The sequence below is a fragment of the Melozone crissalis genome, unplaced genomic scaffold, assembly GCF_028551555.1.
Source record: "Melozone crissalis strain CALT ecotype California unplaced genomic scaffold, PUWL_Pcris_2 ptg000036l_1, whole genome shotgun sequence".
Lineage (NCBI taxonomy): Eukaryota > Metazoa > Chordata > Aves > Passeriformes > Passerellidae > Melozone > Melozone crissalis.
In genome coordinates, this window is record NW_026535814.1 from 9,122,628 (window position 1) to 9,139,109 (window position 16,482).

Consider the following 16,482-nt stretch of genomic DNA (forward strand, 5'->3'; position numbering starts at 1 on the left):
CTCAGTCTGTATGTCTTGCTAATTTCACCATGCATTTTCTAATTCCTGGAAAGGACAGTGAGTGGGATTAGAATGTGATTGCAAGGATCCATCCCAGCCTTTTGAAGGTGTCTGTACATGTTGCGTGCAGGTGTACTCTTTAGGCTCACATTCAAAGGAGTCTTGCAAACTTTTTAATTCATATATATATATATATATGTGTGTGTGTGTGTGTGTGTGTGTGTGTATGTGTGTGTGTGTATATGTATATATATATATACATATGTATGTAGGCAGAATTTTTTTATCAATTTGTGTATATATGTATATATATATATCTATATATATTTATGTGTGTATGTGTATATATCTATCCATATATATTTGTATGTAATTCATTCATTCATGGCTTTTTCCAGCAGCTGAGTTAGGCTTTCACCTATAGTGATCTGAGCAATTAATTATCCTCTGCATATAGCTCTTTAGGGTACAGAGGTTAAAAGACAGTATGGCTTTTCTTCTCAGAGTTATCACTACTTAATTGATACATTGGAGCTGTCAGTATTTGGTGTCCATGCTTTTGTCAGGCACCAATCTGTGCCACTGATTTGAGAGGTGGTTGTTAAAAGTACCTGAAAGATAAACCTTCTCTTCCTTAAGTATTGTAACCAGCTGAACACAGAGCTTTGTAGCTAACTTATCTCCTTGAATTTGAGTGAGAGGACTAATATCAGTCATGCCTGGGCTTCAAGACAACTCACTCACTTTACTACAGAGATGCTTCAGTCCCTGGCGTTTCTTTTTTTGATTATGGAAGTCAGCTCTTTAAAAGACATTGTTAAAAAGGGACTCACAGGACCAACCTGCCCCTCTGCCCCCTCTGCAAACCTGAGTGCTCTCACTTGGGTGTTCTACTTGAGGGCTTGAAGATCAAAGATCTGCACTGGACTTGGGCACAGGCCTTGTGTGCTGAAAGGAGTGCTCTTTTAAGTCTTGCTGAATTTGTGTAGCTGCTTAGAATCGTAGAGTCACAGAATAGTTTCATGTGGAAGGGACCTTGGAAGTTGATCTCATCCAAACCCTCTGCAATAAGCAGGGGCATTTTCATAAGAAAACACTTGCCAGAGATGAGCATGGTCTTACTTTGAGTCAGGTCCTTGTTAAACCATCCTTTCATGTAGGAGAGCTGAAGAGGGTTCCTCTTCCTGTGTGGGATATAGCAGGCCAAGCCAACATTAACATGAACAGGGATTTGAAATTTCTCTTCATTTTGACTGCCACCAGTAGTTTTCTTTCTCTTCCTCTGCACTTTTTTTGTCTGTCCATTTCTTCTCCTTGTAGACTGTAAGATACCCAGAGCAGACTTAGCAAACTTCAGTTCTACACAGGGGTAATTTTAGTAAATTTTAAAATAATTTATAAAAACCCCTCTAAACAACAAAACAGATCAAAACCACAAAAACTTCACAACACAAACAAACAAACAGAAAAGCCCCACTCCAAAACCAAACAGGATGACGAGCCACACTTTGTATTGGATTGGCTGCTGGGCTTTTTTGGATTGAGTGAGAGAGAGCAGAGACCTCAGGAACTGAAAAACTATTCCTAGGCCAAATCCTGGTTCTTTCAAAATCTGTGTTTTTGAAGACAAGAGAAAGCTTTTCCTCCCCAAGAACAGAGATTTCCCTGTCAATTTGTAAAGAGTACGGTTTCGTGTGGTGTACAGTAGTCACTTGGTTAGTGGGTACAATAATTTGGGTGTGTTTTAATCATTGCATTGACTCCAATGTGTATGTGTGTATGGGTGTTTGCATATGTGCACATGTATTTTTCTGTTTTTTTCCTTCAGGTGACAACTCCCTGTTGGAAGTTTATAAGGGATGAAATTAAACTCTATTTTGCAAGCTGCACAAAGAATATGGGACAAATCAAGTGATAGATGAACAAGTTAGAAAAGGAGGACCTGTTTAGAAACAGCGTTTCCTACAGGAAACCCTGACAATCTCAACAGTCCTATTTCCAGAGTGAACATTGCCACTGTTTTCGCAGTTCTCTGTTCCTCTGTTTTCAGTGTGTGTGGCAGTTGCACACATGGGTGCCCTGCCCCAGGTAGTGCAGAAGCAGTTGAGCAGCAAGAACCCATGTAGAACCTCTCAGAGAACATGGATCAGTTGTGTCTGCTCAGGTACATTATAGTGATGATTCCTGTACTGTTTGCCAGAGAAAAACAGCATATTTGTCAAGGCAAATTATTTACTAGGTATTTAATATTTTGACCTCTTTACCACTTGTAAATGCCAGAGAAGTTAATTTAACTCACCAGATCACATAGTGTCTGGACAACTCTCATTTAAAAGATATATTATAGTTGTTTCCTTTCTCTCAACACCTGTACAAGACCTGTCTGATTTGGCTGGAGAAATCTGGTAGGGGGGAAGAAACTAGATAAGGGAATTGTGTTTTGCTGTGGGTGAGCTTTAATTTCCCAGAAGCCCTTTGTGTGAGAGGTACAACCCACTTTGCTGCTGCAGATAGGTACCAGGCACTGTCAGCATCCCCATACTGTGAATTCACATTTTTGCAATATTGCATTCAGCTCAGTAACCCTGTCAGAGACATGTTCCCTGTGAGTGACTTGGAGTTGATGCTTTGTCTCTTTGTCTCTACAGTGATAAAACTGTAGGATTTAGGGCCACAGATCAAATGCCATTTCTCTGCATCCAAGCCTCCTTAGTAGCTAAAACGTCCCTGGGAAGGTGCTGTCTCTGTGTGGTCAGCAGAGCAGGATGAGCTCCTTCAGGACTTCTGACCAACCTCAGAGGGAACCTTCTATGGAACACACAGATTTTATCTGTAGATTAACTTGTGTTATCTGAAGCAACGTAACTTTTAGCAATGAAATGGACCATAATTCTGTGTCCTTGTAATTTCTTCAGTTAAATGCTTGTCATCCTCTCCAGCTTTGCTGTGATTGTTTTGTAAGGACATGTGCTAAGGACATTCTCTATTGAATGGAACCTAATAGGGCATTGAAATATTGATGAGTAAAAGGTTAATTTTTAATTCCCCATCAGTCTGAACTGCTAGAAATTCAGTGTGCTTCTGTCTAAGAGACTTGCTGACATTATATGGTTTAATGCATCTGCAAGTTAAATGAGCATGGAGCTACAGGATTTTATTTTGCCAAAGACCATGGTGCTTTGTGCAATAGAAGAAAATCATAGAATCATTTCAGTTGGAAAAGACCTCTATAATTGTCAAGTCAACCATTAACCTAAAACTACCAGATTCGCTACAAAGCCATGTCCCTTAATGCCACATCTGCCCGTCTTTCAAATACTTCCAATGATGGTGACTCTGCTGCTTCCCTGGGTAGTTGGTTCCAATGCTTGCAATCCCTTCAGTGAAGAAGTTCTTCCCAGTACCCAATCTAAACCTTCCCTGGCACAATTTGAGCCATTTCTCCTTTTCATTTAATTTGTTACTTGGAGCAAGAGGTGGACCCCCACCTGGCTACACCTTCCTTTCAGGGAGTGGTAGAGAGCAATGAAGTTCCCCCTGAGTCTCCTCTTCTCCAAGATAAACCACTCCACTCCCTCAGCCACTTCTGGCAAGACCTGTGCTCCACACCCTTCACTTTGTTGTCCCTCTCTGGACATGCTCCAGGACATCAAACTCTTTCTTACCCTGTGCTACTATGTGTAGTTGTGCCCATGTCCCAAATTCTGCTCTTGCTTACCCTTCGATGGTCGTCACGTAATGCTGCACCCATTGAGCTAAACCAGCCATAAGGTCTTCAAAAGCTCATGCCAGAAATCATATATTAATGCATTATTATTGAGCATATCTGAAGAATAATATAATGTAGGCACAGATGCAAAATGTACATAGTTGCACATTCCTTCTTTGTGCCGGATCAATGGCTTCCAGTCTTGAATACTTGCATTTCTGGTAGTGTCTTGGGAGACCTGAGCCAGCTAGAGTGATAGTTGTCTCACTTCTGTCCTCATTTGTGTTTTGGTTGTTTGATGGTTTTGCCTGATAAAAATGCATTCATTTATATTATGTTTGTATTTTGAAATACATGAAGATGGTCACAAATCCTGATTTTTATTGGTGAGATATAACTTAAGAAAATGTAATGGAAAAAAAAATGCTTCTACCTGCTTTTCATGGTCAAATGTTGTCTCATTGAAATGCATGACACACAGTTAATGCGTTGGAGCCTCTTCATGCTCCAAGATTAAGCAACAGTTCAAGAAAAAAGGACAAAGAACTTCAGAAGGTAAGGAAATGTTTCCTACTGCCCCAGGAAAATATATTATTCAGTGACCTCCCCTGTGCCTGACTGAGCCAAAATCCATCAGAGTCAGTGCTCAGGTTGCATTTCTGTTTGAGAGAACTTCGATTGCATTTGCATGAATCATGGACTCTCAGTAGGTTTGGCCACAAGGAGAACTGCTAAGGGTAGGTCACCAGAATATCTTCTTCACTGGTGGCTGTCCAAAAGATTGGCTCCATTTATGCATTTGCCATGAAAGCATTTATGTGAGGCCATCTCTGGCATTGTAAGCTTAGCTTATAAACCTTCACTGCCACAAGAGACAAACTTGGACTGTTTCGCTCTTGCCTCCTTAATGTTTTTTTGTGGTTTTTTTCCCTGCAAAACTGGAGAGATGATTGCTGGTATATGCACAGTAATAAAGCTTGTCAGACACAGTCAGTCAGAATTCTTCTGAATTCACATTTAATTTATTCACAGCACAGCACGCAGCAGAGCTGATGGCAAGTTAATGTGCTGCACTTTAATGAGATAACTGTTTCCCTCCCAGGTTTTGAGGTTTATGCTAGTTTTATTTGTCAACCTGGCTAAAGCCATACGGAATCACAGCTCTGTACTAAAATATTTTATTTGCTTAGCTGATGCTTTTGCCAGAGGAGAAAATGGTGAAGTAATTAAATAGCACTGCTTTTATTTTAGAACAGGAATGAGGGATTTTTTTGAGTTTACAATATGTCCTTGTCAGAATTCTGGCTCACAAATACTACCGAGATAAAAATATTCTGTTCAAAATTTTCCAGTTTTGGTGGAATTAAATTTCCATCCATCTTTGAATTGATGCCCTCTTTTTCTTTAGAAGTATACATTTCTGGGGAGGAGGCGCGGGGTGGAAAGTGTATCTGTAGTATCAAATGCAAATGCAGAAACTTCAGTGTGACAGAGCTGCAAAGTCTTCCATTAAACAACAGATGATATGGCTCCACTCAGATTTTGAATTGTAGTTCATGCCAGTTGGGTTCTTGTGTTACAACTTAGTCTTTCAGCTATGGCAGGTCCTCCTTGTTGACTAATTATTGCGTCTGTAATGGAAAGAGATAAAGAGATTTTTCCTGGTCAGGAAAAATGAGGTTAGGATGTATCGTTACTGGAAGGGTTTCTGTGGCGCGGAGGGAGCACGCAGGGTTGGGAGGCCCCGGGTGCATCCCCTGCAGGTGCTGTGGGATGCAGGTCCCTCGCAGGGTGGCTGGAGGAGAGCGCCGTGTGTGGCCACAGTGTCCTGCAGCATTCCACCGTCTGAACTGCGTCTGCCGGCGTCGGTGTCCTCTGACACGCTTGCATTAATTTATCTAAAGCCACTTAAAAATGGCATTTTGGCATTTTAATGGCACACTTGTGCTTGTGCCTCTCTTTGGTGGGCTCGGCACCCAGCAATGTATGTGGTTGGATTCGATGGTCTTGAAAGTATTTTCCAACGCAAATGATTCTGTCATGCTGTATAGAAACATTGTTTCTGTACACAAAAGAGTGCTTGGAAAAGGGGCTTTGAGACAGAGCTAGCATCTTCTGGGTGTATTAACCTTTAATGTCTAAAACCTGTCAAAGTGAAGGTCAGATTGACCTTTCAATTCACCACTGTACCTTTGCATTGTGTTTTCTGCAAAGCTACAGCCACCTTTTGCAGGAGGAATGCAGCCAGATTAAGAAAATGTATAGTTATCTGTCCATTTTGTGCACCCTTTGTGATATATACCATTGTCTATTTGGCTACAAATGCATAAATAAATAATTAATGGAAAATAACCAATAGATTTGTGGAAAAATGCTGTTACAGGCTTCAGTGGAAATGTAGCTGATGTTGGTTATAATTTCCTCCTGGTTCTTTGCTGGAAACAGAAGGTTGAGAGAATTGAGAGGGATGGGGAGGGAGTGTATAGGAGTGGATATGCCACTGAGCATAATCAGTTTTGGGAAGAAGGAAAATCAAATTTTGTCCAGCCCTTTGCTGAGACTGTTCAGAAAAATACATGCAAGGTCTATATTTGGAAATACCAAACTGTGTTTGGCATTCAAGTCAGGTAATATAATCCATAGAAATCACAAGATCGAGCCGACCTTCTGTGTGTTTCTTCAAGCAAATTGAGAAAATGTTAATTTCCAGTGCTGTGCAGGTGGGAAGATGCACACCGACGAAATATCAGCACATTTGCCAATGTGTAATGCTTTTTATTCATAGATGTATTTCTTTCCTGTTGGACCATGAGCTGCCTGTTAGGCTGTGTCTCCCCTCAGATGTCAGTAGCATATCAAAGCAAAAAGTCGGAATCGTTAGTAGGGAGGGCTGGTGGAGGTGACTGAGGGAGAAGGGCTCTACCTCCCAAAAAGTGCAACCTCTGTATGCTGACGGTTCACACATCCTCTGTCATTTCTTTCTCATCTGAAAAATGGAGCCTTTGATATCAGATCAGTCTTAGTTCAGAGGTTGTTTACTTGGCAGAGGGAAAATGTAAACTTCTAGCACTGACTGCTGGGTGTTGTTACCTATATTGTTAAAATCTGACAGTTGGGTTTATTGACCAGGCATTACAGGGATTAGCTTAATGAATAATTTAGAGTTAACAAAAAACATTAAAGGTTTAAGAGGTTTGGGTTTTTATTAGTCTCCTTCTATTGAAGAAATTTTTTAAGGATTTTAGGTTTGTGTCCAAGATTGTTGCTTCTTTATGCATTTGTAGGGATTCCAGGTTAATTTGTTGCCGGCAGTGACGTGTTTTCCTCTTAATGAGATTTTTTTTCTCTGTTTTGTCTGTTACCAGATTATTTTGGCAGTGTAACAGACTTTGCTATGTAGTGCTTATTTTTGTTGCATGCATGTTTAAGTGTTTGGGAACACTTTTCTTGTTTCTGTTATTTCCTGAGGAGTTGAGTTCGCTGAGTGAAACAGATGATTTCACAGTGTTTGAAGTTCTCTACTTAGTTGTATGTAATAGTTAAAAATGAGTAATACTTAGAGGTTTAGGTGTATAGGTCTTCTGGGCATGGTGTGCAAATTTGAGAACTAAGCGGTAATGTGATTTCATTTTTCTTCATGTTGTGCAATCTCCATTCAGATACTAAATTCAGTATCTTCCCATATTGCAGTAGTTTCCTTATGATGGTGATGGTCCCAGGCACGTAGGAAAGGTAATATCTTTTGATGACCAGCAGGTATAATTGGAAAAAATTGGATAAACTTTTAGATACAGAAAGCTTTCTCGAGGCCTGAAATGGAAGCAGCAGACTTCAAGCTATATACAAAAATACAACCTGACACTAATACTAGTGCTGTCTAAGAATATATGCAGTCTGAATAGCTCTGTCTGTGAAACCTGAAAGTGTTACTGTCTGGATATTGAGTGTATTCCAGCCTGGGTTGTGCTGACTGTGTTCCAAAAAATGCTTTCCCTCAGTACAGCAAGGACTGATCGTCTGGGCATTGTTCTTGTGTCATGTTGGGAGAAATACCAAATTGGCTTGTGTAATTTTAGTTTGTCAAACAGAAAGTGTTATGGTATGCTCTTTCTCCCAATAGGATTTCTGTCTCTCTTGTAGCTTACAGAGAACAGTTGAGGGTTATGGTGGGTTTCTCTGGGCTATGTGGAGCTGTGTACATTTGTCCCAACACCACTCACGTACAGCAAATATGCAGAAGTGTGTGTTTCCCTACAGGTGTCTCTGGAGGACCTGTAGCAGCAACTCTGGTCTTGTAGGCTCTCCCTCCTTTTGTCCTGTGCACACTTTCCTGCCCACAACACCCAGCACAGGGTGCTCACACCTGGTTTCAGAGCCCAGCTTGCCTCTGTCCATCTGGTGAGTCCAGGTAGCTGTGGAGAGTTGGTTCTTGCCTGCATCCCTTTAGTAATGGCCTCTGCTCTTGAACCTGAGTCAGCATTTCCCACAAAAGATGATCATCTTTTATCTTTTATGCTTCTGTGTGTTACTGTGGTGGAGAAGCACTGTTTTGTACTGGGAGTCTGTCATGGTTTAGCCTCAGGCAGCCACTAAGTATCACACAGCTGCTTGCTCATTGCCCCACTAGCAGAATCAGGGGGAGAATTGGAAGACCAGAAGCTGGAAAATTCAGAGATAAAGACAGTTTGTCAGAGAAAGAAAAACCCACATGTACAAACAAAGCAACGCGAAGAACTCACCCACCGCTTCCCATGGACAGTCAGGTGTTCAGCCAACTCCAGGAAAGCAGGGCTCTATCACATGGGATGTTTACTTTGTAAGACAAATGCCATCACTCCAAATATCTCCCCCACTTTCTTTGTCTTTCCCCCTACCTTATATCCTAAGCATGATGTCATATGGTCTGGAACATCCCTCTGGTCAGCTGGGATCATGTGTCCTGCCTGTGTCTGCCCCCAGCCTCCCATGCTGGGTCCTTGCTAGCATGGCACTACGAAAAACAGAAAAGCAGAAAAGCCCTTGGCTCTGCATAAGCCCTGCCCAGCAATAACAAAAGCATCCCTGTGTTACATCTCTGTGGAAGTTTCTCCAGCTCCTACCCACAGCAAAACAGACATCCTTCTTGTTGAATAATTCTTCAAGCTGCCCTGTACAGGTGTAACTGCTATAATTGGACCTCAGTGAGACAGAAAAGAGGTAAGACTTTCTATTCATTACCTGCCACAGAGGGGTTTTCAGGGTTACACTTTTAGACTTTAAATTTCCACATTCAGTGTAGATGGACTTTAAATTCTTTGAAAGTACAATTTACAGCCTCTCAGGCCCTAATTTGCCCATTAGTAACAAAGGGATAATATTTCCCTTCCCTTAAAGACTCATTAATTAGTAGCAGAGATATATATGCTGGGATACATCTCACCTAATTTTAGCTGACTGAAGTGAGCTGTTTTTTCCTCATTTGAAGAGGGAGAAAAAGAATCACTTTCACTAATGAAGTGTCCTAACTTACATTAGTCACAGATATGTGAACAAGGTAAATAGACACCAGAGGTCTTTCTCTTTCACCTCAGAAGGTATTTAGATAACCCATATCAGTTTAGACAAGAAGCTTCATTTTTAAGTGTTTGCAACTTGATGAAATAGTTGATGTGATAAGCATGGGTCAGCTAAGTGAATGTGCTACTGTGTGATGAAATTAAATACCCAATAAATTGCTGCTTCTGCACACAGAACTTCTTCAGCTGAGGGCAGTTTTAGTGCTATAATTTTGTAGTGATTTCTGAGTCCCTAATTCTTAATGGTGAGGATTCAAATCCATCCTAAAAGTCTCTAGGTCTAAATATCACTACAATTGCTGGGGCAAAGTCATAAAACATATCTTTCCTTTGGCTTAGTTTCAAACAGGGTGACATAGTTTTTATCAAACTGCCTCTATTAATGCTTTAATTCAGCAGAGATTCCTAAGTAAGGTTCCTTTTCTAGCCAAAATGTCAATCAGAACTGTATGCTCCACAGAGTACTGTACAAATTAACATTTAAACACTACTAGTGTAGTAATTATTTTGAGCATCTTTTTTATGACACTCAGAAGAAAAGGGATGACTTTTTGGTGAGTTTCCAGACTATAATTTTCTCCCTATATAAGTGTGCTCTGCTGACATGTCTTTCCCCTCTGGCTGTGCTGTATTTCTCTACTGCTGATACCCAGCTGGGAGCTCCCTGTCTTAGTTATTGAGCTGCCACAATAGAGGCAAGAAGGATCCAAACAGCCTTTGTGTATGTGGTTTGAATGTTCAGGCAATTTGATGAATAGACAAACATATGATCTGAATGCTAGGGAGATGATTTGATGGCAAACAAAAGGTCACATACCAGCAAAACTGTTAAATGGTGCCATGAGGGTGGGAACTGCTGTTCTGCTCACTGTTCCTTTTCCTCCTACACTGAGGGCCAGATTCTGCTTCCATTGCAGCTCCTCTTGCTGCACAGGATGGGGGAGCCTTTTGGGTGATGTGCCTGTGTGCAGCCACTAAAAGGAGCATGCAGCAGGGGTGGGTTTCAGCACAGATTGCCTGCTATCCCTCCTCATGTGCTGTTGTGTGTGGCATCATACACAAACCCATGTCTAGCATTTACATTCACACTTGGCTTGTCATCCTTCAATGTCACATTAACTGTCCAGAGCATAGTGCCCTTTTGTGCCTCTCTTCTGCTTGTCTGGTGAAAATCAGTCAGTGCCATGAAATCTGGCTCTTTGTATGCAAATAATTGAACTGTCTTGTTTCTGGAGTTCTTCAAAGGATGCTGACTTGTGAAAGGAAACAATTAGTGTTTAATGTATATTTGTACCTTGTCAAAGATGGGTAGGGAAGATGAAATAAGGCAAAAGGTGGAATGTATCTTCTGCTTTCCTGGGTAGCTAAGCTCATGGAGCAAGAAGTTCCTGTGCTTCAAGTGCACTTCAACAAATATAGAAGGCATTGTATTGCCAGTCTCTTCTCATACAATAGAATTTGCAATCTGAAAGCCTTTCTTCTCAAGATTTTGTGCTGATTATTCCTTTGGCTTGCACTTATCTGCACCATGTTTGGTTTTTGTTATTAGTGCTTCAGGAAGATTACATTTCACCTAGCAGATCCAGCAAATGAATAAAGCTCTGCTCTTGAAAACTGAGCTCAAATAAAACTGCCTGGAATAATGCCTGGAAATCAACTCTGAATGTTGAAGAACCGCATGAGACCTGAACTTCAGTAACACCAACAGCTATATCACTATTATAAAGGGTTGAAATCTTTAATTTCAATTTTAAAATTGTGTTTCCTCAATAGGAGTGTTGCTGCATATTTAGTTATACACCAGCAGGCTTAAAACTGTCACATTTGGAAGAACCTAGATGTCACTGACTCACGCAATAGACAGAATCCCACAAATCAGGGTCTCAAAGGTCCTTGGGAACAGAAAGGATGATACACCCAAGAGGTTTTTTGTAAAGAACTGATGATTAGTTTCTGTGTCCTCCTGAAATGTATTTGAAAAAGGTACTAGTCCCTGTAGTAAAGGAGTGATTTTTTTCCTTTTTGCTAATTGTTTCAAATGAACAGAGATTTTCGTGCTTTTAGCTAGTAATTTGTACATGATTTTCAGAAAACCAGAGTACTTAAGTGGAAGACAAGTATGTCATAATTCGTGGTGGGAAAAGAAACCTTTTTTTGCACTAGTGAATTCTGTAAGAATAAGGTAACAGTTTTTCTAGACAGTGATTATAATTTGTGAATTAGAGCTAATTAAAGTATGGCAGTAACCTAATGTAGAAAATGGCTGGTTGCCAGTTGTAGGAAAGATTGTAGAGCTTCCTACAAATTTTAATTTTGATGAATATATTTAGATCTAAAAGCATGCACTCTGATAACAGGCATGTATTTTTTGTTTATATGTCAGTGATATTGTTAATAACAGAAGATTTACAGACTAGGTGCTTTCGTAGGTGATAAACAATTTGCTGTGCAATTATTTTTATACGTACTTTTTAAAACACGAAACATTTTAACCATACACGAGGTTTACTGTCGTGAGCCCAGGACAAAACTGAACTTTGGCGAAAAGAAAGGCCTTCTCTGTTGTATGTGGGATCTGTCTGATGGCTCGTGACGCTTCCAGGGCAGGAGGGGTGGGCAATGTCCTTGCAGCACCATCTGGAGCACCATATGCCTGTAAGGGCAGAGGACAGGCTCTGCAGCTGCCGTGGTGGCTGGTTGTGGCTGGATGAACTGGCAGCAGTGCTGAGGGCTCCTGGCTGCCCTGGTGTGCAGGTTTGCAGGCTCAAGGGTGGCAGTGCAGCTGCTCTCCTGTGGGCAATGCAGATGTTCTTGTGGTCCGTGATTGGCGTAGTGAGAGTGTTGTGAAGACATTGACTGTCAGTCTGCACAAACACTGCCCCAGCTGAAAATCCAGCAATACCCAGTTCCTATGTGGCACTTCTTACTAGGACATTACTGTAATGGGGGAGAGTGTATTTTTAGCCCAGTATTGCAGAAATGACTATTAAGCGATTAAGAGATTTCCACCAAAGCTATATCCTGAATTTGTCTTTCACACCTCCCTTTGGATCACAGCTGTGGGTTGGAGGAATGAAAGGTCCTGGGAACTTTGGTTTCACATGCCTCACAGCTTCAGGGATGTCCCAGCAGGAGGGCCGTTCTATATCCAAGAGAGTGCTTAAAGTTGTGGAAAAGCTTTTTATACAGTTACATGTAAGATCTGGGTCTCCTGCCAGTTGGTCTTCTTTAAGGTAACTGCAAGTTGCTTGCTGTATTGTTTTTTTACCCAGTAGAGATGATCCCAAAAAGAGTAAACAGGACTTTATTTTTCAAAATATCTCTGTTACTGAAAATTTTTCAAATTGCTGAATTAATGTCTATGTCTGGAGGAAAGATAGAGAGATATAACTGGAGAAAAGGTAGAGAGAGAAAAAAAAAAAAAAGCCACGGATCATGGTGCAACTTTGACAGTCTCCTTGAAAAACAGCACAATGGCACCTGTATCACATTCACATTGTGAAACATGTGCCATTGTGTTTGGCTATGAGGTGCAACTGTTGCACTGAGATGCTCTCTGCCAGTGTAATTTTATTGAAGAATTACTTAATGGTTTAAGGAAAAGGAAAAGGGTCTCCTTCAATTCAGGCCACTCACATTCTCATGCAACTGGGTCAGAAATTAACAAGTCCTTGTAAGTACTTTGAAGATATTCAGGATGACATAGAGCTAAAAAGTGGAGAGAAAGAGGACGTTAAGGATGTATATTCTGTGACATTCCTGACCAAGTAATAAAGGCAATCTCTATCCAGAAGTAAAGGATGACACATAGGTTGTTTGAGAATTTAAAGGAAGCATGGAAGAATATGTGCTGGCATCATCACCACACTGTAAATGTCATCTTTACTAATACCCTCAACTTTACCAGTATCACCAGCTGTGGAATTGTTGCAGATAACAATATTTTGACTTCTAAGCTGTGTGTCACACTGAAGCCAAAACAATGTCAGTCTGGGTGGACTGCAGTCATTGCCATTATGTTCAGAGGAGACATGGCTTCTTTTTTCAGCATATGCAAGACTGAAAACATTCAATTTTCAGTTTTCAAGTGTCCTTACGATATGTTTACTAATTCTCAATTTTACTGAATTGAAGTTAGTTTTTGAATTCTTGAAAACAGATGAAATTAGTTAAAGGATGACAAAAGTATGCAATTACATGTTAGGAAAATACTATGAAATGATGATATTTTACTTAATGTTAGTATGAAACAGCTAAACTAATAATTGCTTTTGAAGACACAAGCATATCCAGTGTAAATTAGTTGTATCCTGAGTCTGGAAAAAGGACAGATCATCTGTCTGTTTTTTCAGTTAATCAATAGTACCACCTGTGCTTTTTCATTGACTTCTTAATGCTAAAGTCTAACACTAACAGCCAGATCTGCAGCAGTCTAAATTGGCCTAATGGGTCATTAGGGCTATACTGATAAATGCCAACTGGGGATCTGGTGTGGACTGTAGGCTGGAAACTTAGGAAATGAAATAACATCAATACTGTTTTATAACTGGTTTCATTCATTTCTTGCAGCCCTCCGTATTGTGTAGTGGCTTATTTGATTGCTGTGTTGAATCGAGCAGGGATAATGTTAGCAGCAAATAATGCAAGAAGAACTGATTGAAATTGGATTGCTAGGCGTTACAAGGTGTTTGACAGGAGTCTAGGTTCATTGATCATGCAGACCTTTAAATTGCCTCTTTAGTGATCTTAGAAGAGATGTGTAGAAGACAGGTATTGACAGTTCAAGTTCTCTCTATTCTATGTATCTTTACTTGTCTTACTTGTCTTTACTTTCTGTTTGCAAAATGAAATTAAAAGCAGTTTTATGTTACTGGGCTGGCAGAGATATAGACCAGGGATGAGGCAGATAGATACATTTTGCAATCCTAGCTAAGACTCTTCCAAGAGTGGCACTTTTAATTCTTTAGTGTATCATAGTGTAGTGGTTTGTTTTGATTGTTTGTTTGTTTTTTATTTAACCTACAGGCTAATATAGCATGCAAGTGTGTCCCATTTCCTGTCTGTTGATTGAGATTGATACCTCTGGTGTTTTCTTGTGTTTTCTGTTCTTTTTAATTTATTGTCATGGCTAAAAAAACAGTTCACCTTTGCTTATATTTCCATTTAGCAAGGACCAAATAAATAGTTTTGTTGAAAGGTGTTCTTGGGGTCCTTCTTTTCCAAATAGGTACATGTCTCGGCTGCTTCCCTTTATAAAGCCTCTTGGCTCATTGTCTTCCAGTTTTGGTACCACCACACAGCAGGAGGCTGTTTTCTGGCATGATCCTGTGTTTTACAGGTGTTGAAGTTGGTTTTCTTCATTCAGTGTGTAGCAAGTCACATTTTTATCTTGCACACGTGCTGCTAGAAAGGATAGTCTATCTACAGTGACTAAACATGACTGGAGAACTTCTGTGAGAATCTGAGCAGCAAAGCACGATGTGGGACCGGACTGAAAGGTGTGAGGGCAGCACTGTCTGAGGAGGATGTGCTCTGACACCTGCCGTGGGCTCTGGGTGCCAGTGAGCTCAGAATGTGTCCCTGCCTGATGGCTCGTGAGGCCTTGCAGCTGGCGAATTAGGAAAGCCACTACTTGACAGCCCATGTACAAAAACTTTTTCATGAGGCTGTTTTCCTTGTTATGCAGTTGGGTGTAAAAGACAAATACTGATTACGTGGAGGAGACAGTGAGGCCTCCTAGAAAGGTTTTTTTTCTCTGTAGTTACTTTCTGAGGCAGACAAGCAGTGGTGTGTGTAACAAAGCAGAAGCTGTGCTGTTATTTGCAGACCTCTGGGCTTGAGAAGGCTGGTGACACCACGATGTGGTAACTTGGCAGAGAGGTTATATTTATGGCCAGCTGAACGAGCCCATGTGCTTCCTTGTGGTGAGACTGCTCCACTTGCCCATTCCTTTGCCCAGTCTCCTGAGTTACAGTTCCTGACTGTGTGGGGACCCCTGGGCTGGAGGGACGCTCCATTTGAGCATGTGTAGCTGGTGAATTCCTAAAGTTTGGGCTTCAAGTGCTTAAGGATGTTTTTCTAGAGTCTGGCAGGAAAAAAAATGCTTTGGCAGAAAGGACATAGTGTTTTCTATCTGTATCTCAGGGTCCTAGGGAAATTGCTTCAGTATTTTCCTCTAGGGTACATGAAGTTGAACATTACAATGTCTTTGCTTATAGTTGTGGGGACCTTGGATGAGAGACTTCTTTTAGAGCACCTGGTCTCAGAGGATGAGTCTTGCATTCTACAGATTGGCTTAGGGAGTAACTTTGTTTATAGCTCTTCCTCAAATCTGCCAAGCAGTGCACAAAAGTAGAGCAATGTCTAATGTGAACATTTGAGGCAACTAAATGATAAGGAAGGGTGCGTAACAAGGGCAGTGGTCAAAATATAAAACATCTGACAAGCTTCCATCTTAACTCTTCTTACTTTGCAGTATTTTACATCCTTTTGCTGTCTCTCAGGCATGATGTGGTCAGTCAGCTAAGTCTTTATGTACAGATTTTTGAAATGATGCTTTAAGAGTGTTTCTTCGTGAAAGCCTTTGCAAACTGACTGATAGGTAAAATATTTCTCCTATCACAAGGTATATATTTTGCAGCTTTTCTCCCTAAGCATCAGGTGAGCTGCTCAGATTTGCCTCAGTTTTTCAAACTCGGTGACTGAGAAAAAGCAAAGAAAGCTAGTCTGGATTTCTTGTGTGGTAATAGAAAACTTTATCCATATTGTCTTTAGGCCGTCCCATTCTAGAATTCTGGTAAACTGATGGCCAGTGCACTCAATTCAGTGCAGGAAGAGTCTTTTTTCTCTGCATTGCAGAGGTTCTTGCAGCACAGTTTGGTATTTGTAAAATTGAAAAATCTTACCTATTAAATTTCTTGTGGTGATCCATCTCAGATCACAGTGCTTGTCTTGTAGGGATCTTAAAATAAACAGACAACCTGATTGAAGGTTTTTCATTCTTTCCGCTGGCTTTGCAATGCAGTTTAATTTTGTCCAGACACAGCTCTTGCCATTTTCTTGGCTAAAATTATGGGTAAAGATATGCAGAAACCATATATGCTGTGCAAGTAGTTTCTGTCACCTACAAGATCAGTAGAACTGTTTAGAAGGGATGCTTAGATTGAGTAGAAAATGCTGCACCTTTTTCATTTTGTTGGGGGTTTTTTAAAATTACTG

The 16,482-nt window shown here is 40.7% G+C and overlaps 1 protein-coding gene across 2 annotated transcripts in view; it reads left to right on the forward strand.

Annotated features, from left to right (window-relative positions):
• The window catches only part of PLCXD3 (phosphatidylinositol specific phospholipase C X domain containing 3), an 80,978-nt gene that overhangs the window by 19,717 nt on the left and 44,779 nt on the right, over positions 1 to 16,482 (forward strand). The window lies entirely within an intron of this gene.